The sequence below is a fragment of the Stenella coeruleoalba genome (genome assembly GCF_951394435.1).
Source record: "Stenella coeruleoalba genome assembly, chromosome: 7".
NCBI classification, from domain to species: domain Eukaryota; kingdom Metazoa; phylum Chordata; class Mammalia; order Artiodactyla; family Delphinidae; genus Stenella; species Stenella coeruleoalba.
The window spans coordinates 107,214,942-107,242,556 of record NC_137153.1 but is presented as its reverse complement, the minus strand read 5'-3'; the positions used below and the strand labels follow the sequence as shown (position 1 = coordinate 107,242,556).

General features: G+C 38.6%; 1 long non-coding RNA gene across 8 annotated transcripts in view; it reads right to left on the bottom strand.

The window, feature by feature from the left end:
- The window catches only part of LOC307189277, a 925,047-nt gene that overhangs the window by 457,673 nt on the left and 439,759 nt on the right, over positions 1 to 27,615 (bottom strand). For 6 of the 8 annotated variants that reach the window (XR_013829131.1, XR_013829132.1, XR_013829135.1 and 3 more), the window contains one exon: positions 10,824 to 10,927. This is a non-coding gene — a long non-coding RNA (uncharacterized lncRNA). Of the gene's footprint in view, positions 1 to 10,823; positions 10,928 to 18,820; positions 18,983 to 27,615 lie in introns of all 8 variants that reach the window. The other 2 variants (XR_013829133.1, XR_013829134.1) reach the window with 1 other exon arrangement.

The following is a 27,615-nucleotide window of genomic DNA, read 5'->3' as shown; positions in this document are numbered from 1 at the left end:
TCCCCTTCCCCAATGTTTTATACGAACAGATGTTCTGTGTTTGCTGAATAAACAACTGAATGAACAAACACAAATAAATGAACGCTACGGAGGAAGCCTGTATAACGTTATCTTGAGAGTGACGGTCAAATTGAAAATCCTGTTTTTCTATGAACATACTGTCTGACTTCTCAGAAATGTGTCACAATTTGCTTAAATACAAATAAAAGATTGAAAACTGACTTCCTATAAGTACTTAAATTATGAATGTGTGCCAGGCTCTGCGTTAACTATCTTCTCATTTAGCTTTACAAAAGCCCTATGAAATTAGTATTAATGCCTGTGTTTCACTATGAGAAGAACAAAGCTCAAAGAGGTGGAGACTTGCCTAAGGCTGAGCAACTGGCTAACAGCAGGAACAAAATCTGGGCCAACATTTTCTGGTTCCAGTTGATTGTTTCACCCACCATAAAGTCCTCTGCGGTCAACACCACTGAGCAATACACACTTTCCCACATGGCTGGGCTTCCTCCACTCTGACAATACTTTACTGAGTTAGCTCCAGCTCTGATGATGACAGCATTTGTGCTTCTTGATTCAGGCCTAGATTGACAGTCCTCCTTTTCCCAATGAAATCTCTAGAAAACACAAGTACTGCCAGTGCCTTGAAACAGATCAAAAGACGTGAAACCCCAAATTCTACAGGTCTGGAAAGTTCAAAGTGTGATTCACAATCACTAATAACAATAGCTGGGACTTACTTATTGAGCACTCCCCACCCTCCAGGCACACCCCCAAGACTTTTATGTCAATAATTCCTTGTGATCCTGGGGACAAGTCTGTAAGGCAGGCACTGTCACACACCCTATTTCAAATGAGGATACCAAAGTTCTGTGTGGTGATACTATCTTCATTTTACAAAGGCTCAGGGTAGGTGAGTCACTTATTCAAGGTCAGAGACAGAACTCAAACCCAAGTCTTCTGATCCCTATTCTTACAACTATTTCTACCACAGCACAGTAAAAAAAGAGTAGAATCAGGCTACTTGTTGACTTCTGTTTCCACCACCTCTCTTCATAGGGTGACACAATCTAGGGTATACAGATGAGGCACACTGTGAGCCCTCAGGGGTTAACGATAGTGAATATAGACCTAAAAAGTGCAGGCTTTTAAGTCAGTTCTGTGGGCTCAAATCCCAGCTCCAATTTATTACCTATAAAACCTTCAGAAAGCTGCTTTCTGTCTTTAAGCTTCAGTTTCCTCATTTGAAATGTAAGAAAAATGTGACCTCCTTCATCAGGTCACTATAAGAATTAAATCAGGGCTTCCCTGGTAGTGCAGTGGTTGAGAGTCCGCCTGCCGATGCAGGGGATACGAGTTCGTGCCCCGGTCTGGGAAGATCCCATATGCTGCGGAGCGGCTGGGCCCATGAGCCATGGCCGCTGAGCCTGTGCGTCCGGAGCCTGTGCTCCGCAAGGGAGAGGTCACAACAGTGAGAGGCCCGCGTACCGTAAAAGAAAAAAAAAGAATTAAATCATTTGCCCAGCTGAACACACAGTAAGTGTTCAAAGTTGAATTGATCACTACTCTAGTACCCACATCTCTGCAAAGAGAACTGAAAATATTCAAAAAGTTGATATGAACTAACATACTTTTAATTCTAAGAGCTACCAGGAGGGATGTCTCATGATGAGCTTATATGATTAAAACATCTTAGCCCTAAAGTATTCTCTTTCCCCTCTTTAGATAAGAAAACCACGGCTCAGATACAGAAAATGACTTGCTTAATCTTTTATTGCAAACTAGTAACATTAGGGATTTCAGTTCTGTCCTTCTGCTTGCTTCCCGTTTGGTATAAGTATGATCAGTGAAGACTTTGTGGATCTTAAAAAGATGTAGAAACCCCTGAGTACAAAGATATGTGACTCTATATAAAGAACGGCCAAACATGTAAAGACCTACAGTTAAGGTGTCCTTTCTAATTTTTTTTCCTACCTCCAATCCTCTACATAGATGAAATCTATGCCAAGAGAATAATATGTATTATATCATTTAATTCTCAATGCACCCCTGTGAGGAGGGTATTACCTCTATTTTAAAGATTGAAAAAGTGAGTCCCAGGTATATTAAAGCACTTGGCCAAGATTTTGCAGTGAATAACTTTCAGAGCCTGGATTCTGTCTCTCTAAAATTCATGCCTTTTCTGTGTTAGGACTTCTTTCACACTACAGAGTCTGCTCAAATTTTCTGTTGTACCTGCTTTCCTAGGCCAACTATACCATCTCTTTTTTCTCCCTCTCTCTACAGGGGTCCTTAGCTATGTCATATTTTAATCTTGTAAAGAAACCCTGGAGAATTGACAACTAGCCAGAGAGAGAGATACTGGACCCTTTCTTCCAACAACTTTATTTTTTTTTCTTTAACTTCTAATAATGTTTACCACAGAGGCCTGTTCATTAGGTTGCTGTTATAGGCAGTGGCACATATGGGAGAGACTAACTTTGCTCTGGAAGAAACAATTGGAAAATATATAACAGCATATTTGGAGCTGCACAGAAAGACTGCAATTCACAATGTCCCATATGTTCTCAAGTATGTTCCCATGGACATCTTTGATGTTGGAATGCTAATGCAATATATGTCCCAGCTTAGATCAAATTGTTCATGCATTACAACTGTGTTGTGAAAAATAATATATCATGTTCATGAAAATTAATATATCCTGTTCCTAAAATGTAATTGCTATTGTTCATTCAGATACATGCTAGGTACTTATTGTGGTTCCTTTAGATACAAGTTTTGATGGGTCCCTAGTAACTAGAAGACAAAGTGGGTATAGAGGGAACATACCTCAACATAATAAAGGCCATATGAGGCAAGCCCACAGCTAACATCATACTCAGTAATGAAAAGATGAAAACTTTTCCTCTGAGAACAAGACAAGGATGCTCACTATCTCCACTTTTATTCAACATGATATTGGAAATCCTAGCCACAGCAATCAGGCAAGAAAAAGGAATAAAAGGCATCCAAATTGGAAAGGAAGAAGCAAAACTGTCATTATTTGCAGATGACATGATACTATATAAAGAAAATCCTGGAGACTCCAAGAAAAAACTCTTAGAACTAATCAATTAATTCATCAAAGTCACAGGATACAAAATCTATATAAAGAAATCTGTGGTGTGTCTATGCACTAAACAGACTATCAGAAATAGAAACTAATTTCATTTAAAATTGTATCAAAAAGAATAAAATAACTAGGAATAAATTTAACCAAGGAGGTGAAAGACCTGTACACTGAAAACTATAAGATACTGATGAAAGAAACTGAAGAAGACACAAATGAATGAAAAGGTATTCTGTGTTCAGGGATTGGAAGAATTAATATTGTTAAAATGTCCATACTACCCAAAGCAATCTACAAATTCAATGCAATCCCTATCAAAATTCCAATGGTATATTTCACAGAACTAGAAAAAATAATTCTAAAATTTGTATGAAACCACAAAAAATCCCAAATAGCCAAAATAATCTTAAGAAAGAATAAAACTAGAGACATCATGTGCCCTGATTTCAAACTATACTATAAAACTATAATAATCAAAACAGTATGGTACTGGCACAAAAACATACACACAGATCAACTGAACAGAATTGAGAGCCCAGAAATAAATCCACACATATGTGGACAATTAATCTATGACAAAGAAGCAAAGAATATACAATCGAGAAAAAAATAGTCTCTTATATAAACAGTGTTGGGAAAACTGGACAGTCATTTGCAAAAGAATGAAACTAGACCACTATCTTATACCATACACAAATATTAACTCAAAATTGATTAAAGACTTGAATACAAGACCTGAAGCAATATTATTCCTAGAAGAAAACTTAGGTGGTAAACTCACTGACATCTGTCTTATGAATATTGTTTTGGAACTGACTCCAATGGCAAGGGAAACAAAGGCAAAAATAAACAAATGGGACTACATCAAAATAAGAAGTTTCTGCTCTGCACAGTGAAGAAAACCATCATCAAAACTAAAAGACAATGTACTGAAATGGAGAAAATATTTGGAAATCATATATCCAATAAGGAGTTAATATCCAAGATGTATAAAGAACTCATACAACTCAACCACAACAGTTGTTAAAAATGGGCAGAGGATCTGAGTAGGCATTTTTCCAAAGAAGACATGCAGCTAGCAAATAGGCATATGAAAAGATGTTCAATGTGTCTAATTATCAAGGAAAGGCAAATAAAACTACAATGAGATATCCCTCACACCTATTAGAATAACTATTACCCAAAAGACAAGAAACAACGAATGTTGGAGAGGATGTAGAGTACAGGGAACACTCATACACTGTTGGTAGGACTGTAAATTGGTATAGCCTCTATGGAAAACAGTACGGAGATTCCTCAAAAAATTAAGAATAGAACTACCATATGATCCAGCTATTCCACTTCTGGATATTTATTTGAAGAACACAAAAACACTAATTTGAAAAGATATATGCACCCCTATGTTTATTTCAGAATTATTTACAATAGCCAAGATATGGAAACAACCTAAGTGTCCATCAATGGATGAATGGATAAAGAAATTGATATAATTTCCTAAGGCTGCCATAACAAATTACCAAAAATTTGGTGGTTTGAAATGACAAGAATTAATTTTTTCATAGTTTTGGAGGCCAGAAGTCTGAAATCAAGGGGTCAGCAGGGTTGGTTTCTTTGGAAGCTCTGAGGAAGAATCCATTCCATGCCTCTTTCCTAGCTTTGGGTGGCTACTAGTAAGCCTTGGCATTCCTTGGCTTATAGATCCATCACTGTAATCTCTACCTCCATTCTCACATGGCCTTCTCCCCTGCCTGTGTCCTCAGGTCTTAAATCACCCTCTGTTTTTCTTTTATAAGGACACTTGTCATTGGATTTCAGACAAGCATAATCTCATTCCAAGATCCTTAAATTAATTATATCTTCAAAGACCCTTTTCCAAATAAGGACACATTCACTGGTTTGGGGTGTATATATCTTCTATTGGAGGGAGGGCTACAATTCAGCTATATCATTTATCAGGAAATGGACGAGAAGCTAAAATTCTAGTGGGTACAACTTTGGAAAAATTATAGTGGATGTTCATCAAGTAACGATTTATTGGTTAAATTCTCTTTTAATGGCTTGGAACCAAATTCTTCCATTCTTTTTGGCCCAAGTTTTATAATGCTATGAAATTATAACTATGCTTTCCTCTTAAAATTAAATTTTTTCTTTTATTTTCTTGATATTTATTTATTTTATTATTTATTTCTACAGACTTTTGTAAGGTTCTGCAAAATTACAATTTTAGTGGAAGAAATTATGTCTGTTTTTAAAGTGCTCATGAACTGAGGAATCAGACTTGTAACATGTACAATACTTATAACTGGAAATTGGACACCTATTTTCCAAAGTTTTCTCATTCATCCAAAACAACTGCTTGGCATCAAAGACACTGTAGGCATGCACCAAATGATATTACCAGTCTTCTGCTTCAGTCTTCCCTATCACAACCTATAATCCAGTTGAATGGGGTGACTTGAAATACAGTTGACCCTTGAACAACAGGGGGTTATGGGCACTGACCGCCACACCGTCAAAAATCCACATATAATTTTCCAGTCAGCCCTCTGTTTTCATGCTTCCACTTCCGCAGATTTAACCAACTGTTGATTGTGTAGTATTGTAGCATGTATTTATTGAGAAAAATATGCATGGACCCACACAGTTCAAACCTGTGTTATTCAAGGGTTAACTGTATTCTAATTAAGACTAACAGCTTCCAACACCTGTTCCTTTTCACAAACTGTTCCTTTTGGGTACCATTACCCTCACCAAGTTCTATTCCCTGGGTAAATCTTTTTCTATTGCAGAGATATTATTGGCTTCCTATTCAAAGTCATCCCCTTACTTCCTAAAATAACCCCAGTTTGTGGTTCAGTAAATACCATATTCAACATCACCATGGAGATTGAATCATGATGGGCTTAAGCTAATACAGCTGTCCCATCACCCTTAATAGTTATTAGTTTAAATATGGCCTTATGCTTGGTTCTGGCCAAGAAGACCATAGAAGAGGTCTGTTGGAGAAGCTTCTGGGAAAAAAAGTTTCATTGCTCTTAAAAAGAAATGCATGAAGGGACTTCCCTTGTGGCACAGTGGTTAAGAATCTGCCTGCCAATGCAGGGGACATGGGTTCGATCCCTGGTCTGGGAAGATTCCACATGCGCCCATGTGCTGCAACTACTGAGCCTGCACTCTAGAGCCCGCAAGCTGCAACTACTGAGCCCATGTGCTGCAACTACTGAAGCCTCTGTGCCTAGAGCCTGGGCTCTACAACAAGAGAAGCCACCGCAATGAGAAGCCCGTGCACCACAACAAAGAGTGGCCCCCGCTTGCCACAACTAGAGAAAGCCCACGTGCTGTAACAAAGACCTGACGCAGCCAAGAAAAAAAGAAACACATGAAAAGGACAATCCCTTTTCTGTCTTAGGGAGTGGTGAATCAATATGACCACTGGAACAACTGCAAACAACTTGCATCCATGAGGGAAATTTTATAAGGGGACAAGTTTACATGTTGTATGTGGTCAAGGAGAAAGATGTTAAAAAAACATGAGTCTTTGATAATTTGTTGAGCCACTGAATTTAATAACCAAGCCCTATCTTAAACACTTTGTAAGTGGGAAAAAAGTCCTAGTCACTTTGAATTAGGTCTTTAGTTACTTAAAATCTATAACATATCCTTCTGTATATGATATTATTATCATATGTATTCATCTTATATATTGATAAAATTATCAAAGTCTAGTTCTAATTCTACTTCTCCTTTAAAGAGTTCTCTGCCCCTCCAAATTTAGAAATTAAAATCTATAGTCCTATATTGAATTTTTACCCAGATATTCCTGTACCCAGGTCTGGGTTCTTAAGCACTAAGTATTACATTTATCAAATTACTTCCTTTCAGCTCCAAATACAGCTTTCTTCACTTGGCTTTGTGGTGTTGGAGCTGGTCTCTGTAAACATTCTTCTTTCTGCAGAGTTCTATATTCTTCAGAGTTCTCTTTACCCCTCTTAGCAGTTAATCCCTATTTACTTGTTAATAAATATTTATATTGAAAGCTTCCCATTCAACTTACAGATGTATTTTGTCTCTTGACTGGACCCCTGATCAATACACGATGTCTGAAGTGATAGTGATGAGTACCTACTTTCTATAATGGGTTGCTCTTTCATTCAACTTAATAGGTAATAGCCTTAGTTATAATATTGGTGATTAGGTGATGAACAAGCAGACCTAGTCCCTGCCCAGTGACTGAACAGTCAAATTATTCTTCCATTTAATCAATAGTTGAGTGCCTGTTGTGTACTAGGCACTGTTCCAGGTGCTGGAGATAGAATGGTGAAAAAGGACGTCAGGTTTACCAATCTAGTGGAATTTACAATAAATAGACAACTAAATATATGCTCTAAAATAATGAAATTTTTTAAAGTATAAAAAAAGAAAATTATGAAATAAGAGATCTGGGTACTATAACAGATAATATCATGGGGAGTGTAGATGAGGAAAGGTCTCTGTTATGGATTGAAGTGTGTCCCCCCCAAATTCAGGTATTGAAGCCCTACCCCCAAATGTGACAATATTTGGAGATAGGATCTTTAAAGAGGCAATTAAGTTTAAATGAGATGATAAGAGGGGGGCCCTAATCCAATATAATTGGTTTCTTCATAAGAAGAGGAAGAAATAACAGGGATGCACAAACATAATAAAGGCTCTATGAGGATGCTGAGAGAAGGAGTGAAGCTGGGCTAAGTCTCTCCATCTGCAAGCTAAGGAGATAAATTTCAGGAGAAACCAACCATACCAGCACCTTGATCTTGACCTTCTGTACTCCAAAACTGCAAGAAAATAAATTTCTCTTGTTGAAGGCACCCAGGCTATGGTATTTTGCTATGACAGCCCTAGCTGACTATTACAACCTCTATAAAGATCAGAAAAGACATTTATGAAGAAGAGACATTGAAGCTGAGGTTTGAAGAATGGGTAGAATTTAGTTAAGTAAGGAGGTGGGGAAGAAGATTCTAAATAAAGCAAAGAAGATGTGCAAAGGCACTGAGAAAGGAAGACACTTTCTTTTTTCTTGGATTTAAAAGACACATGGAGAAAAATGAGCATGGGGAATGGTGTCATGAGGTGGGGTTGAAGAGTGGGCAGGTTCCAGGTCAATCCAGGCATGGTAGGTCATGGTGAGAAGTTGAGAATTTACTATAAATGCAGTGAGAAACCACTGGAAATTTCCAAGAAAGTTGATTACCACGATCTGACAAAGTGATGTTCTTTGAAAATCACTCTGGCTATTTTTGTGGTGAATGGATTGAAAGAAGTAAGAACTGAAAAAGTGAAATCCGTTAGAAGGTTACTGGAGTAGCCTTGGAGGGAGTAGTATAAGGGGAGGGGAAAATGTTTAGTACATGTCTAGAATAAATATGGGCTCAATTCTTAAATAAAAAGCATATAAGCATAATTATGTAATGTGGGCTGAATATATAACCAAGAGGATGGGCAACAGGATCAAGATTGACATCACCGAGAGGTCATCAGGAAGACAGAGAGAGCAGCTTGTTCACACTCTATGGAAGTCAGTCTCTACACCCCAGGGACATTCAGGCAGGCTTTGCTCTGTTTCTCCTCTGCAATCACTGGGTTCCCCACAGGAGAGACACTGCTTAATACAACTGCCTTCCCCTTATTCATGATTGTTTGTGGTTCTGATTAAATAGCCTCCTGGCAGGAGGAAGTCCTTTCTGGGAAGGTCAGTGAGAGGTTTGCCATTTCCCAGAAAAACCTGGCAGTCATTAGGCCCTGCTAATAGTAGCTGATGAGTTAATCGTCCTCCCTAACAAGCCCTCCTCCAAGAGGCAGAAATAAACACTGGCAGGGGGTTGCATAAAAGTTGCCAGGGGCTCTGCTCCAGCCCTCCCAGGTCAGCAAGAGACATGCAATTGGCTGTTCCTCCTTAGGGTGAATGTGCTGGTCAAGGTCAGCAAGTTCAAGATGGTGAGGGGGAAAATTTAAAAGCAAACGGAAAGCCATAGTTTTCTCTCTACATGGTACAAGTGCCCCTTGGCAAAAATCATTCCTGCCCTGTCATTTAAGCATCAGGCTTTCCCCCTTGTGCGCTCTCCTGGTAACTGGCATCTACAACAGAGAGTGGCAGCTGTGGGCCCAGATCAGGTCTTCTGACCCACTTTGCTGAGCCTGGCCTCTACTGCCCCCTTTTGGTGAACACACAGCATGTTCTCTGCTCAGGACCACATTATTTATTTCAAGTTTGCTTTTAGGTCTCGACTTGACAACTGGACAAATACTATTTACTTTCTGGTTTCCTGAGTCTAAGGGACCCTCTTTCTAAAAGGGATTGCTCTCATTCACAGAAGGATAAAATGTTAAAAGTAGGTAGTGAACTTCCTTAAAGTTCATTCTAATACAAAAATTTCAAATACACAACTTCTGTGAATATCATCTTTGTCACTTTCTGTGCCCATAAAAAGCATCTCTAATTAATCATACTATACTTTCTTGCTGATCCCAGACATGGTCTCAGTTCTTTCGTTTTCACCATTAATCTTTTTTTTGAATTAGATCTGAGATAAAACCTATACATTGCTTAGTTACTACCTTAATTTTACAGATAAGAAGGAGAGACCAAGAGAAGTGATAAGAATTTGATAAGAAAGTGCCCCCAAAGGAGAGCTCTTTCCATTCGAAATCACTGTATCCTTTAGAAAAGGGAGTCCTTGTAGAGCATTTTTTATGGCCCAGATTCTAAGGCCGTATTTTCAGTCATCATGGCTTATCGTGGTATTATGGACTGAATAATGTTCCCTGCAAATTCATACGTTGAAGCCCTAACTCCTAATGTAAGTGTATTTGAAAATAGGGTCTATAAGGATGTAGTAAAGGTTAATTAACATCACAAGGGTGAAGCCCTAATCCAATAAGACTGATGTCTTTCTAAGAAGAGGGAGAGACACCAGGCACATGTGCATAGAGTGAAAAGGCCATGTGAGGACACAGCAAGAAGGTAGAGAGATCACCTCCCTCTGCAAGCCAGGAAGATCACTCTCATCAGAGACCTACCTCAACAGCACCTTGATCTTGGACTCCTGGCCTCCAGAATTATAGCAGAATAGTCTGTTGTTTAAGCCACCCAGTCAGTGGGATTTTTTATGGCAGTCTGAGATGTCTAATACAGGTGGTCACTCATTTACTCAAACATTTATTTTTTTATCTAACATAGTGCATGGTAGAATCCTCAAATGGGAAAATTTTTCTTTCTATATTTCTCCCAGTGGAATAACTCTAGGTCAAAGGATTTGTGCAGGGTGCTGGTGGACAACATTTACAGTTGTTCTGAAGGAAACCATTGGTAGACACAGACAACTGGGAGCAGAAGGGAACCTAGAGATCACGTATTTCAACCCTCTTACCCTTTAGATAAAACCTCAGAGATTTCTCCACAGGTCCTAGTCATCAGTACTGGAACTGAGGCTACAACACAGTTGTCTGATTCCATACAGAAAAAGCCCTGTGATCTCACACTCTCTTTATCGCACATAGCAAATCAAACAGATGAATTTATCGGTCGTTTGAAGTCATCCACCGTACTCAGTGCTTTACAAACAGCATCTCAAACCACCACTAAAATCTTGTGAGAAAGATTTATTCTCCTTTCCCAACAAGAAAAGTGAGACAAAGAGTTTCTATAACTGGCTAAGGTGATCATGGTGGACATTACCTGTGCTCATTTACATGAAGCCCCCTCTCCTTCCTGGGCACAGAGAACACTTGTCAGGCTCTTCGCTTTTCGGCAGGGTCATTCCATTAATTTTGAACAATGAACTGTGGACAGAAATAACACGTCTAGGTTGAGACATTGAAAATCCATGCAAAACCTCTGAGCTCACTTTTCCTCTTGCAACAGCAATTTATGGAAACCTCTTACTGCAATGATGAAGCCACCAGATAGAATCTGCTGGGATCACCAGTCGCTTCTTGTGAGGGAGCTGCCCTGGAGCTTCCTGGGCCCACTACTATTAGTTGTCACTGATATACAGGGTTTGTTTATTCCCGTAGCATAGCTTACGCCATCCTGATTAATATAAACTACAAAGCAAGTATATCCATTTAAAAACAAAATCTTGCTGGGTTATTTTCTCTCTGCTATATTGGAATTACATGTTAGCTCTGCCAATTAGGCTACTTCTAAATAATCTCTGAGCCTCATTTCTTCCCAAATGTGAAAGGCTTACAGTGCCATCTACTTAAGAGAGTCGTTGCAAAATTAATCGAGAAAATGTATGTGAAGTATGAGAAACACAGTAGATGCTCAAATTTTACTTTGCTCTTTCCCCAGCTTCATTACCCGGTTGAAACAAATCTGTCTCTTCCCCTGGACACATTACACTTTTCAGGGTCACTATTTCCGGGGTTACATGATCAAATGTACTGAGGGACCAGGTAGTTCCAATAAATCAGTAATTTAAACTGGATATGGTGAACTAGAGAGCCCTAGATCCTTTCAGAATGGGCTACTACTGCTCACAGGCCGCTCATGGTTGCTGGATAGGATTTTAAGGCCCATGTAAGGGAGATACCCGAAATCCTGAATTTCTTATGAGATCTACTTTTATTTTAATTTAGGAAATTACTGATTTTTATCTTTAAACTTGGGAAGTTTGCAACAGAATTCAAATCAAATACACATATCTGTAGACCACGCAGGCCTACTAGCCAATGGTTTTAAACCTCTGGATGTCATTTCTAATGTTAATTTTCTAAATCTAGCATGAATCATGTCCCTGTGAATGCTGGGCTTCCCGACTAAAGAGTGAGTCCTTGGAGGAGAGGGACTCATACTTTCATTTCTATGACGCCCCCTGCCCATAGTTTAATAATGAACCTGAAACAAAGTAGAATGAAGGGCTGAACTGGGTTAAATTCATAATGCCTTATAAATGGTAGACTTTTGGAAGTAAGAGTTTTGATTTAAGCAAATTAGAAATCATCTTTTCCAAACTGAGAAAATAGTTGTATCAAGTTGCTCATCCCAACAAAAAGCTAAGAATTACCCCTACTGAGGTTTATATTAAACTGTACCCCATCCCTTTCTCCATTCTGATGTCAGAGGGCAGAGGCATAGCCCGCCTTATAACACAAGACAAAATTCAAAGGGACATTGGAGAGCTAGTCCCATGTTCTCAACTGAAAAAGCACGGTTCCCTGAGGGCATGTAAGAGAATCCCTAAAGAGATGGTAGGGTCAGGAAACATGCACTCTAAAATATCTATTACTTAAAATTGTCTTCAGACACAATCATTAATTAAAATGTAAAGTAATATTAAAGGAGGATGTTGAATTTGAATGCAAGGGGTCTAATAATAATAATAAATCATATAAATTTCCGTTCGTAGAAAGCCACCATGTGCCAAGCACAATCCTAAGTGCTTTATCGACATTATCTCATTTAACCCATAATGCCTTCTCAGGTCTGTAATGGTACTTTATTCATTTTAAGATGAAGAAACTGAGGCTCAGGTAGGTTAAATAAATCTTGAAAAATGCTTAAGAGGAAGTGTTAACTCTATCCAGTTCTGAAGGCCACAATTTAATCAAGAGTGCTTTTCTGTTATAATTAGAGACCTCTACTCATACCCCTCTCTTCCAGAACAATCTCTCAGTAGGAGTCCTATGAGGGGCATTAATGAAAACTATTCACTTCACATGGAGGCTTCACAGACAGCTCTTAGTGATATAGCCTTAGGCTGATATAACATTTTCCTTCCCTAAGTTCTCGAAGCCCTTCTAGCATTAATACTACTATATTTTCATATCATCACTCCAATTTCAGATGGCCAAATTCAAGTATGGGGCAGTTAAGTATCTTTTCCATAATGTAATTCATTTAAGTACTACCAAATAATTAAAATATAGGCTCTTATTCTACTAAATATTAAATGGATGTTTGGTACAAGTTAATTACTCTATCCATGACTGTTTTCTTGTCTGAAAAATGGGCCCCTATGTCATAAGATTGCTTTGATGATTAAATGACATAAGAAAAGCAAAGCCATTTACTAATAGATGCTTTTGGCATTTGGTACATAGTAGGTGCCCAAAAAATGCTAATTATTATTATGGTTTTAAAATTTTTACCAATATTATAATTACCTGAGTATTTTAGCATCTATTCCTGAATGCTAGCAACTCTTAAACATTGACATATATCTAACAAATACTGCAGATGATCAGTTATAGGGTCAGAGAGAGAAAAAAGATTATTCTTTAAGGGTGTGCAGTTATACAATGAGGACATTACATTTTGAGTTTAGGAAAGTATTGTTAAAGATTCTGTAAGATGCTCACCCATTAAGGTTATCCCTGCCTTATGTTGTCTTTGAGTCATTTTACAACCCTGCAAGTTGTAGAAAACTGACAGTAATACAAATAATTTTTGTTTATAGAAATGGAAATTATACAATGGAATGCAATGGATTATCACTCTATGGATATTGAACATTTTTGCAAATTTAAAATTTAAAAATTCATTTGTAAATTGATTTCAGCATTTCTTATCTGATTATAATGTGTGAAACTTTTGAGTTTTCCTTTGAACCAGTTGTAACATCTTACGGGTACCCTAATTAATTAATGAATTAAATAAAATAAATAATGTGTTCATTTTATATTTGTGTGAGAGGTGTAATTTTATCTTTTAAAAAATATGTATTTTTTGATAAGAGTCAAAAACTATGTGTTCAAGGACATACATACTTCATAATTTATCGCAGTCTAACCTTAAGCAATCATTTGATTTATCATCCTGTGGGTTTCCTCTTCAGTAAAGTGATTTTAAAAATCTATATCTATATCATCCTTCTCTCTTCATAGGGTAATTCTGAGATTCTAATGAAAAAAATGAATATAAAAGTGACTTAAAACTGTCGATTTCTACACAAATGCCAGGGATTCGAACTACTCTATTCAGTGAGTGGTATGGTAAAGGCAGAGAGTGTAAGTGGCTCGTTGTCGGCAATTTGTTGGTGATAGAAATGCAGCCAGGCTGGTTGCTGTCTAGTCTAGTATCCTTACTGCATCACTATGTTTCCCTCTAAAGACCACAGTATATTAACATGAAACAAGAGGAAGCTGGTAGCAAAATGATTATGCATATTATCAACAACAACAATAATTCCCATAAACAGTCCACTAGGATAGGGCCTGCAAGTGAAATGGATTTCCTTTGCAAATGATCCATCGCAACCTCAAAAGCAACCACTTCCTTCTACATAGCTCAGGCCCACAGAGAGCCCTGATGGAAAAGCCAATTCCTTCCAAAGGAATGAAGATGCTGAATTCAGAGCCCACACATGCAATTTTCAAGTTTAAAAAAGCTCACCTTATCTCCTGTTTCTCCTCAACTTACCAGCTTGGAGCTGCTAAATTTAGTGAAACAATTTTCCCAGAGGAGGAAACTTCTGGAGCCAGGAGAAACTTTAATATCATAATACCCAGCCCCTTTGGGATGCATATAACCTTCACCTTCATCAGCTCAGCCTTCATCGGAGATGATGTTTATATCAGATCCTTTAACATTTTTTTTCTGTTTTTGGCCAGATACATCACACTATAGATTCATATTGAGTTTAACGTTGGGTAGGGGTCTCAGTTCCTAAACCAGATGAGGTATTGTGCAGGGTCACAATTAGACTACTGCATCTCACAACTGAACTTCTATACAAAACAGAAATAGACCCACAGACATAGAAAACAAACTTATGGTTAGCAAAAGGGAAAAGAGGGGGAGGGATAAATTAGGAGTTTGGGATTAACATATACACCCTTACTGTATATAAAATAGATAACCAACAAGGACCATACAGGGAACTATACTCAATATTTTGTAATAACCTATAAGGGAAAAGAATCTGAAAAGAATAATATATATATATTATATTATATTTTATATATTATATTAATTTACATATATAAATGAGTCACTTTGCTGTACACCTGAAAGTAACATAACACTGTAAATCAACTATACTTAAAAAAAAAGACTACTGCAACTCAATCATGGAGAAAGCAAAATTATCTCAATGCTTGCTCCCTGTTTTTTTTTTTTTTTTTTTTTGCAGTACACGGGCCTCTCACCGCTGTGGCCTCTCACGTTGTGGAGCACAGGCTCCGGACGCACAGGCCCAGCGGCCATGGCCCACGGGCAAAGTCGCCCCACGGCATGCGGGATCCTCCCGGACCGGGGCACAAACCCGCGTCCCCTGCACTGGCAGGCGGACTCTCAACCACTGTGCCACCAGGGAAGCCCTTGCTTAAGGGCTTGTTTAAGCCTGACTTAATTTAATTTTACAGTTATATTGATCTAACATCAGTAACTTTTCACCAGCAGTGAAGTCATGGGAGGAGAGAGAAATAGAGACAGAGAAGGGAGTGGGGAAAGAGGGATGGGGGAAGGAAAGAAACAGAAAGGAAAGAAAAGAAATACATCACCTGGCCTAAAGAGCTCACTTAGATAACTAGCTGAGTAAGGACGCTGGGAAGTCAGGACCCCTTCCTGGTCTATAGTTTCCCCACTGAACCAAAAGGACCCTCAGAAGTATGGCTCCGAAGTTCTAATCTAGAACATGAAATGACTATTGCTCACAGGAATGCACTTCACAGAGTATCAAAATGCAGAGGCATTCTCCACAAGCACCATCGGAGAGGGATATTTACTACCTCTGGGTGTGGGAAGAGACCAAAGCTCTACAGAACTCACCAAATGCTAAATGGCTCACTGAAGCTCTGGGTAGGCCTCTTTCCCGGCTGCTAATTTATCAACCCCGAATTACCCTTTACATTACGTGACTATGTGCATAAAGTAAAATGCTATGTGGAGTGAAAAATCGAGCTGCATTTAGGGAGCCTTTTTACAGTGGAGTTAAAGGGCTGCTCTGTATCTATTTCAGGGAAATATTCAAGAGCCCCACAGGAGCACAGTGGAGGGATGCAATTGAGAGGAAGAATCCACCTCGACTTCCACTGAATTCAATTTTGTGCATGCTCTGGAGTTAAGAGATTGACACGTTGAAGTGAGGCTCAAGGGTCAAAATTCACAGAATGAGATTAGAAATGCTATCCTCCTCCTCTTCCACTCTAGGAAACCTCTTTTCCTTCAGCTTCCCTATCTTTGCTAACGGCATTATCACTCCAGGCAACCACCTGGCTGACTATAAACTCAACCCTTTTCCCTCTGTCTCTTCAGTGGCAACAATGTTGTGGATTATTTAATCCTAATGCCTTTCCTTCCCATGCCCAACTTTTCACTGCCAACACCCACCTAACTTCCACATAACAAGTATTTTCTTGCACTCTAGGAGACAGGCACTAATACCTCACCGGTTTATGAACACGTCGTTTATAACTTGCCGAGTTCCTCCAGCTTAATCCAGTTCTGTCTGATCCAAGTGCCTTGATAAACACATCAATCTGCTGCCCTCTGCTGTAGGATCCTCCTTCATCATATTAGTCAAAATAATTCCTCCTTCCTCTGTTCCTCTTTACTGCGTTTCAGATTTCTTAAATGTCAGTGTGGGTACAAACCTCCCGAGGATCTGATTAAAGTATCGATTCTGATTCAGTAGGTCTGGGGCGCAGCCTGAGAATCTGCATTTGTAACGAAGCCCCTGCCCCAGGTGTTTGCTGCTGCTGCTGCACCAGAGCAAGGCTCTAGACAAAGTTCATTTTGTCTGATATCTGTAATCTTTGGGTGACTTCCACTGTTTCATGGAAACAATCAGGGTTCATTTCACTGGAATGTTTAATTAAACTATTAATTATCATACACATAGTTATCACACACTGATTTTTATTGTATATATTTGAATATTAATTATCAGCTGCCAAATATGTTTACTGAACCAAGAAAATAGTGTTCTACAATTGTGTACCCCCAAAATACCTTGTATAGGATTTTCTATTTATTAGTCACCCAGGAAACTTTGCTGAATTAATAAATTATGAAGTTATATAGGTAAGAGGTTGCTAATGACAGGAAGGTGATGAGGTTTTAGAGATGGTCCTGACACATATCCTGGTCCCTATGATCTATCCTCTGAAGGAAACTGTAGATTTCTTTCAAAGCATAAGCAGTTATTGGAAAAAATGTCCCAAGCACCAGTGAAGCAGAGAGGCGGTATTCAAATAGAAAGGACATATGATTAAGATTCTAGTGACCTGACATGTGGTCTTAGCTGTGCTTCTAATTCCCTGTATGATTATCAGAGCATCACTTAAGCTCTCGGGGCCTCCTTTTCCTCATCTGGCAAATGCTGAGTTTGGGCTGCATTAGGTCTCATCCAGCTCAAACCATCCATGAGCCTCCAGTATCCCTTGCTGTGGGAATAGGATGAGAGGAACATTGTCAGGGCCAGAGTGCAGTATGGTGGTTCATTCTGTCTCTTTCATTCTCCAAAATGGTAAAAAGGGCATCCTGTGCTCTGGGCATCAAGGCGGCTGCAATTGCTGTGCTCTTTTTGGACTTAATCTGTCACAGCTGCCTGTAAACTGCGGCTGAGTGGTGGGTAAAGGGGGCTGCTTGAACAAGCTCCATCAGCGATCAATTTACTATCCTACAGCTATTCAAGATTGCACCTCATTTACTCAAAGAATGAACTGTTGCAAGACAAAATCTCTGCTGACATGACTGAAGTAGGTCATGTTTCCACTGTTTCTCAAGCAGCGGGTGTTGTTGGATTCCCAGGCCCTACAGGGGCTGCACTAGAGGAGGGGTGTGGATGATTCATGGTGCTTGGCGCCTAGGGAAATTATTCCAGGCGCTCAGCAAGGCCTGATTGGGATAAAGAGCCTCTTGATCAAGGCCAAATGAGGGTCAATGATTTATAGTCAAAAGATTCCTAACCGTTGTAACTAAATGCTATCATTTGTGAATTGAGAAAGCAATCTCCTTTTATTTTTCTCAAGACACATAGCAGTGCTGCAGTATTTAGCACAGTACTTAGTACACAAAGAGTGTATGTTGAATGGATGGATGTAGCAAATATCAAATAAGCCTTAAGCTAGGCATTCTGTATACTAATATGTTGGTTATCTATCGCTACTTAGCAAACCACCCCCAAACTCAGTGGCTTAAAACAACCATTTTAAACCTCTCACAACTGTGGGTTGAGTGGATTCAGCTGGGTGGTTCTTTTGTTCACGGGGTCTGGTCAAGTGGAGACTTAGCAGGGCTGGAATGGCTAAGAAGGCTCACTCACATGGAGCTGCCTATTGACCGTATATACACACAAAACAATATATTGACTTATGGGGAAAAATGCACTGAATTATGTAAAAGAGGCATAGAGATGGGACTGGCTATATGTGTAGGTTACTCTAGTGGGTTCATATCTTCTTTTTTCCCTCTGGGCTTCTTCTTCAGGTCGTTTCTCCTATGATAACAACAGTGACTGTTGTAATTCCAGACCCATATCCTCATTCTGAATCACTCCAAACAGTAATTTACACTATAGGCTGTGTATTAGAATCACCTGTGGTTCTTTTAAAAATAAAAGTTCTTAGGTTAGAAGCTAAATGTGCACTCTAAACCCACACACACAGTGATTCTAATGCACACTCACAGGGTAGAACTACTGACAGAGAAAAATATATGAAAAACCTGTGTACAGACATTCACCTTCACTCATAATTAGAGGTATATACATTGAAACTATTTCTTACCTATTAGATGGACATAAGTATGATAACACATTCTATTGGCCAGGCTGTGGGCAAGCTGATACTCTCATACATTGCTGATCGGAATGCAGGTTGGTACAATCATTTTTGGATGGGAATTTGGCAGTTCTAATAAAGATTCATTTATGGTTTGACCCAGTAATCCTGCAATAGAAATTTACTCTGATTTTTATCTTCCAGATATACAAAAATATGTAGATATACATTTAGTCATTGAAGCGTTGTCTGCAATTTTAAAATATTGGTAATAACAACATAAAAAGTCATATAGTAGAGTGGCTGCATAAACCCTGGCACATCTACAAGTAGAGTGCTACAATGAACAGCTGAAAAAGAACTGAGGACAATCTGCATGGACTGATATGAAAATATTTCCAGATATATTGTCATTTAAAGAAAGCAAAAGGCAAAAATAAAAAATCTGTAGAAGCTCCCTTTGTGTAAGAAAGAAGAAATAATAATATACAAGTTTCTGCTCCACCATACATAAAGGATCAGAGGACGGAGAACTTAGAAACTACTACTGAGATTGGTTACCAGTGGGCTTGAGTGGGAGTTGGGTGAACAGAATGTGGGTGTAGTAGCACTTTTCTAGGGATAGCTTTGTGTATAGTTTCACCTTTGGTACCGGATTCATGTATCACATAATCAAAAACTATTAACAAGGATGGGGAAGAAGGATGAACCAGAATACAAACAGAAACAAAAGCTCCTTACTGAATTTGAAATGAATAGTATAACCACGCTGAAAGGGAAAAAGTAACTAACCCAACTATTTTTTGAACACTGTAGCCTAAGATGATCAGGTGATTTTTAACATACAAGCAGGACTGTGAGCTACTGACCTAGGAAAAAATAGTGCATCTTCCAATAATTTTCACAAAAAGAATATATTTCTTTCTTGAAATCAACCTCTTCCCCATTCCCCATGTCTCTTTATTTCTCACTGACCAAGTTAGATCAGTGGTCATTCCTGAGCTATTAGTCAGGGAGATGGCATGTCTTAATCCACTCAAGCTATTCAGGCTCATCTCAGAAACCAGAGGTGGGGTCAAATCCCACCCAAAAGGCATGAGTGCTAATGAAATAAAGATGATCCCTCCCAAATTATGGGTGAATATCATTTAGGAAAAAGAAGAAAAAATGGAGAAATATATTTACTGATGAAAAGGGGAGGAAATTGACACATCCAGCCAAGAATTGTGCACATTGAGGGGCAGGGATGTAATGAAGTCTGGTCCAGGAGGCAACACATGCTATTTTAAATGAATGACAGTAAACAAAGGATGGAATTCAGGAGGAGAGTCAGCTTTGGAGGTTCTAACTTTGAGTAAAGAAGGTGCTTGGTAATTACATTAAACACAAAATGGAAACAAAGGCAGGAAATTTTCAGAGACCCAGAAAACTAAAAACGGTCCCACTAAAATCAATAGGATGGGGTCCCACTAAATTCAATAGGATGGGTTAAGTCCCAGGGATCTCATTTTAAACAATCTTCTAAGGAGATTCAGATGTAGGTGGTCTGACCACCACACTTTAAGAAACCATTGCACTGGAGAAAACATGATGACATTTACCTAGTTGGTTTCAAGCACTGAAAAGAAAATAAGAATCAACTGACAAAATTCAGGTTCAGATATGAACCTGACCACTGGGCCTGGCTAATATTATCTATCCCAATGTTAATCATATCTAGTATAAAAAAATGCACCCATTACTGTACACTTTCCATGAGTTATGTCATTTAAATCTCACATCTGGAAGAAAACTTCAGTGTTAACATGTTTAGTTAACATGTTTAGTGTTATCTCAGTAAGTGGAAGACTTGGGGGTTCTGCCTGCCTGTAGAAACTGAGTTTCACCACTATGCTATATGCTACTTCCTTAAGAGAAGAAGGTATAGAGGTAATAGCAGAATCAGAGGTAACTCAAGTCTAAAAAATTTGGGATTGTAGAGTTTTGCAGAGATCCTGACTGGAATCAGTCTTAGTTTCACAGATGAGTGGAAGTAGGGATGGTGGTAAAGACTTACCTTACAGGAAAAAAGTTAAGCAATTACAAAAGTAGAGACAGTCCTGGATAAGACGCTGAAAACACAGGTAACAAAAGGTTAAGTAATCAAATGGGACTACATCAAACTAAACAGCTTCTGCATAGCAAAGGAAACAATCAATAAATTAAAAAGGCAACATACAGGGCTTCCCTGGTGGCGCAGTGGTTGAGAGTCCGCCTGCCAATGCAGGGGACACGGGTTCGTGCCCAGGTCCGGGAAGATCCCACATGCCGCGGAGCGGCTGGGCCTGTGAGCCATGGCCGCTGAGCCTGCGCGTCTGGAGCCTGTGCTCCACAACGGGAGAGACCACAACAGTGAGAGGCCCGCATACCGCAAAAATAAAAAAAAATAAAATAAAATAAAAATAAAAAAAGGCAACATACAGAATGGGAGAAAATATTTACAAACCATGTATCTGATAAGGGATTAATATCCAAAATATATAAAGAACTCATACAACTCAATAGCAAAAAAGCAAATAATCCAGTCAAAGAATGGGCAAAGGACCTGAATAGACTTTTTTCTGAAGATGACAATAGGTACATGAAAATATGCTCAACACCAATAATCATCACGGGAATGCAAATCAAAACCGCAGTGAGATATATCATCTCATACCTGTTAAGATGGCCATTATCAAAAAGACAAGAGATAGCAAATGTTAGCAAGGATACAGAAAAGAGGGAACTTTTATACACCATTGGTGGGAATGTAAAATTATATAGCCATTATGGAAAACAGTATGGAGGTCCTCAAACAATTAAAACTTGAACTACCATATAATCCAGTAATCCCACTCTTCGGTATATATCCGAAAGAATTTAAATCGGTATCTTTAAGAGATATCTGCACACCTAATGTTCATACAGCATTATTCACAATAGTCAAGATATGAAAACAATCTAATTGTCCTTGGATGGATTAACTAATAAAGAAAATGTTACAGACACACAGACATACACACACAGGAATATTATTGCATATTATTCAGCCATAAAAAAAGAAGAAAATTCTGCCATTTACTACAAGATGGATGAACAACATAAATGAATCTGGAGGGAACTACACTAAGTGAAATAAATCATACAGAGAAAGACACATACTGTATGGTAGCACATATATGTGGAATCTAAAAAAAAAAAAAGTTGATTTCATAGAAATGGGGAATGGAATGGTGGTTGCCAGAGACTGGGAAAGGGGGAACCAGGGTGATTTAGGTCAAAAGGCACAAATTTTCAGTTATAAGAAGAATAAGTTCTGAGGATCTAAGTACAGCATGGTGACTATAGTCAATAATACAGGACTGTATACTTGAAAGTTGTTGAGAGTAGATCTTAAGCATTCTCACCACACACACATACACACAAGAGTTAACAAATGTTAACTGTGTGAGGTGATAGATGTGTTAATTATCTTGATCTTGGTAATCATTCTACAATGTATATGCACATCAAATCATCAAATCATCATGTTGTGCACTTTCAGTGTATACAATTATATTTGTCAATTACTCCTCAACAAGGTTTTAAAAAAGGGAAGAGTAATATATCCCCAAAGCATTTTTTTTTTTGGCTGTACTCTTTTTATTTTGATGGTTCTAAATCCCTAAGATGTGGAAGAAGCACATTCGGTGCATATTGAAGATACAAATTTCCACGTGCTTCTCCAGAGATTCCGGTGTAGTAGGTCTGGGGTAGGAAGCTGTATTTTAAACAAATTCTCAGGGCATTCTCTTATCTCTATTTGAGAAACTGCACTAGATTCTAGCCTCTCTCTCGCAGCAGTTTTTTAAAAACATATAGTTGATATACAACATTATGTTAGTTTCAAGTCATTTTAGAACAAAGAATGGGCCTTCAAATTCTGGTTTTATCACAGGTATCACATGATGTTGAGCATGTTGATTGATATTTCTGGTCCTCAAACTTTCCCATTTATGAACTAAGAGGGCCAGCCTATGTACTTTACAGAGAAATGTGGGGAAATAGGAGATGTGAAACTGACTCATGGTTTTCAAAGAAAACAAAATTAAAGCCACCCAAGATAGAAACCCATCAATTCATAACCCTACTGAATTAGAGCACCTCTAAATTGATAATTTCATATACAATAGAAAACATTCTTATAGCTTATAAATAAAAGGTATATTCCAAAACAAGAAAAATGTTTTAAATGCAACATAATCAAAGGGCAGGCATTTTTTGTATAAGACACTGTATAGGGCTTCCCTGGTGGCGCAGTGGTTGAGAGTCCGCCTGCCGATGCAGGGGATATGGGTTCATGCCCCGGTCCGGGAGGATCCTACATGCAGCGGAGGGGCTGGGCCAGTGAGCCATGGCCGCTGAGCCTGCGCGTCTGGAGCCTGTGCTCCGCAGCCCCGGGGAGAGGCCGCAGCAGCGAGTAGGCCCGCGTACCGCAAAAAAAAAAAAAAAAGACACTGTATAGAAAATTTTAGAAACGATTCATTTGAAAATGTTCACAGGCTGCCATTTTATTTCAAGATAAAACACTGATCCAAAAATTGGTTACGAGAAATATTTGGAAAGCATGTCAGCAATGCTAAAATTAGCTCATGCCTGGTCAACCTCTTTTTTTTTTTTTTTTTTTTTTTGCTGTACGCGGGCCTCTCACTGTTGTGGCCTCTCCCGTTGCGGAGCACAGGCTGCAGACGCGCAGGCTCAGCGGCCATGGATGGCTCACGGGCCCAGCTGCTCCGCGGCATGTGGGATCTTCCCGGACCGGGGCATGAACCCGCATCCCCTGCATCGGCAGGCGGACTCTCAACCACTGCACCACCAGGGAAGCCCTGGTCAACCTCTTTTAAATGTCTATGTGGAAACATCACCCAGAATGAGAGAGGACCTCCTCTGGTCTTTCCTTACTGCCATTAACCCTGTACCTCCTCTTACGTATAATAATATAGTCAGATCCCAGAGGAAGAAAAAGTAGAGTTGCAACCCAGATTCTCAACACAGACAAATGAGCAAACAACCGTTAACAGTACCCACTCCACCCTAAATCTCTACCTCTTCCTCCAAATGCTTCTGAGTGTCTAGCTAAATTTCTACATGGCAGAATAACAGAAATCAGTATGTACAAATGTGCCCACTGAAGTGACAGAACAAACATCCCATCTTTACTGACATCACTACCAAGTACTGAGTGTCTAGGTCCTATAATATTCAGTATACACACATTATTCTATTTAATCCAAAATTAGCTCTGTCTCTTATTATATTTCTGGTTTCCTTGGCTACCAATTAGTAACTTCTGTCCTTAGCTATGCTGTTGCTGATACCTAGAGAATTTCTGGTCTCCTAGCACTGGCGATAGCCTCATATAACTTGACTTTTACCCTCAAAAAAAATCCAAGGTGAAGAAAAAAGCAGATATGTAAATTAACTGGTGTGATAAATTTATATATATATATATATATATATATATATATAAACATCTTTATTGGAGTATAAGTGCTTTACAATGTTGTGTTACTTTCTGCTGTATAAGAAAGTGAATCTGCTATATGTATACATATATCCCAATATCCCCACCCTCTTGCATCTCCATCCCAACCTCCCTATCCAACCCCTCTAGGTGGTCACAAAGCATGAGCTGATCTCCCTGTGCTATGTGGCTGCTTCCCACTAGTTATATTACAATTGGCAGTGTATATATGTCAATGCCACTCTCTCACTTTGTCTCAGCTTAGACTTCCCCCTCCCCGTGCCCTCAAGTCTATTCTCTATGTCTGCGTCTTTATTCCTGTCCTGCCCCAGAGTTCTTCAGAACCATTTTTTTTTTAGATTCCATATATATGTGTTAGCATACGGTATTTGTTTTTCTCTTTCTGATTTATTTCACTCTGTATGACAGACTCTAGGTCCATCCACCTCACTACAATAACTCAATTTCATTTCTTTTTATGGCTGAGTAATATTCCATTGTATATATGTGCCACATCTTCTTTATCCGGTCATCTGTTGATGGACACTTAGGTTGCTTCCATGTCCTGGCTATTGTACATAGTGCTGCAATGAACATTGTGGTACATGACTCTTTTTGAATTATGGTTTTCTCAGGGTATATGCCCAGTAGTGGGATTGCTGGGTCATATGGTAGTTCTATTTTTAGGTTTTTAAGGAACCTCCATACAGTTCTTCATAATGGCTGTATCAATTTACATTCCCACCAACAGTGCAAGAGGGTTCCCTTTTCTCCACACCCTCTCCAGCATTTATTGTTTGTAGATTTTTTGATGATGGCCATTCTGAACTGGTGTGAGGTGAAACCTCATTGTAGTTTTGATTTGCATTTCTCTAATAATTAGTGATGCTGAGCAGCTTTTCATGTGCTTCTTGGCCACCTGTATGTCTTCTTTGGAGAAATGTCTATTTAGGTCTTCTGTCCATTTTTGGATTAGGTTGTTTGTTTTTTTTTGATATTGAGCTACATGAACTGCTTGTATACTTTGGAGATTAATCCTTTGTCAGCTGCTTCACTTGCAAATATTTTCTCCCATTCTGAAGGTTGTCTTTTCATCTTGTGTACGGTTTCCTTTGATGTGCAAAAGCTTTTAAGTTTCATTAGGTCCCATTTGTTTATTTTTGTTTTTATTTCCATTTCTCTTGGAGATGGGTCAAAAAGGATCTTGCTGTGATTTATGTCATAGTGTTGTGCCTATGTTTTCCTCTAAGAGTTTTATAGTGTCTGGCCTTACATTTAGGTCTTTATTCCATTTTGAGTTTATTTTTTGTATGGTGTTAGGGAGTGTTCTCATTTCATTCTTTTACATGTAGCTGTCCAGTTTTCCCAGCACCACTTATTGAAGAGGCTGTCTTTTCTCCATTGTATATTCTTGACTCCTTTATCAAAGATAAGATGACCATATGTGTGTGTGTTTTACTCTGGGCTTTCTATCCTGTTCCATTGATCTATATTTATGTTTTTGTGCCCGTACCATACTGTCTTGATTACTGTAGCTTTGTATTATAGTCTGAAGTCAGGAAGCCTGATTTTTCCAGCTCCGTTTTTCTTTCTCAAGATTCTTTGGCTAGTTGGGATCATTTGTGTTTCCATACAAATTGTGAAATTTTTTCTTCTAGTTCTGTGAAAAATGCCATTGGTAGTTTGATAGGGATTGCATTGAATCTGTAGATTGCTTTGTGTAGTATAGTCATTTTCACAATGTTGATTCTTCCAACAAAAGAACATGGTATATCTCTCCATCTGTTTGTATCATCTTTAATTTCTTTCATCAGTGTCTTACAGTTTTCTGCATACAGGTCTTTTGTCTCCTAAGGTAGGCTTATTCCTAGGTATTTTTTTCTTTTCATTGTTATAGTAAATGGGAGTGTTTCCTTAATTTCTCTTTCAGATTTTTTGTTGTTACTGTATAGGAATGCAAGAGATTTCTGTGCATTCATTTTGTATCCTGCTACTTTACCAAATTCATTGATTAGCTTTAGTAGTTTTCTGGTGGCATCTTTAGGATTCTCTATGTATAGTATCATGTCATCTGCAAACAGTGACAGTTTTACTTCTTCTTTTCCATTTTGGATTCCTTTTATTTCTTTTTCTTCTCTGATTACTGGGGTTAAAACTTCCAAAACTATGTTGAATAACAGTGGTGAGAGTGGGCAACCTTGTCTTGTTCCTGATCTTGGTGGAAATGGTTTCAGTTTTTCACCCTTGACAACGATGTTGGCTGTGGGTTTGTCATATATGGCCTTTATTATGTTGAGGTAAGTTCCCTGTATGCCTACTTTCTGGAGGGTTTTTATCGTAAATGGGTGTTGAATTTTGTCAAAAGCTTTTTCTGCATCTATTGAGATGATCATATGGTTTTTCTCCTTCAATTTGTTAATATGGTGTATCACCTTGATTGATTTGCGTGTATTGAAGGATCCTTGCATTCCTGGGATAAACCCCACTTGATCATGGTGTATGACCCGTTTAATGTGCTGTTGGATTCTGTTTGCTAGTATTCTGTTGAGGATTTTTACATCTATGTTCATCAGTGACATTGGCCTGTAGTTTTCTTTCTTTGTGACATCCTTGTCTGGTTTTGGTATCAGGGTGATGGTGGCCTCGTAGAATGAGTTTGGGAGTGTTCCTCCCTCTGCTATATTTTGGAAGAGTTTGAGAAGGACAGGTGTTAGTTCTTCTCTAAATGTTTGACAGAATTCGCCTATGAAGCCATCTGGCCCAGGGCTTTTGTTTGTTGGAAGATTTTTAATCACAGTTTCAATTTCAGTGCTTGTGATTGGTCTGTTTATATTTTCTATTACTTCCTGGTTTAGTTTCAGAAGGTTGTGCTTTTCTAAGAATTTGTCCATTTCTTCCAGGTTGTCCATTTTATTGGCATATAATTGCTTGTAGTAATCTCTCATGATCCTTTGCATTCCTGCAGTGTCAGTTTTTACTTCTCCTTTTTCCTTTCTAATTCTGTTGATTTGAATCTTCTCCCATTTTTTCTTGATGAGTCTGGCACATGGTTTATCAATTTTGTTTATCTTCTCAAAGAACCAGGTTTTAGTTTTATTGATCTTTGCTATTGTTTCCTTCATTTCTTTTTCATTTTTTTCTGATCTGATTTTTATTTCTTTCCTTCTGCTAACTTTGGGGGTTTTTTTGTTCTTCTTTCTCTAATTGCTTTAGGTGTAAGGTTCAGTTGTTTATTTGAGAGTTTTTTTGTTTCCTGAGGTAGGATTTTATTACTATAAAC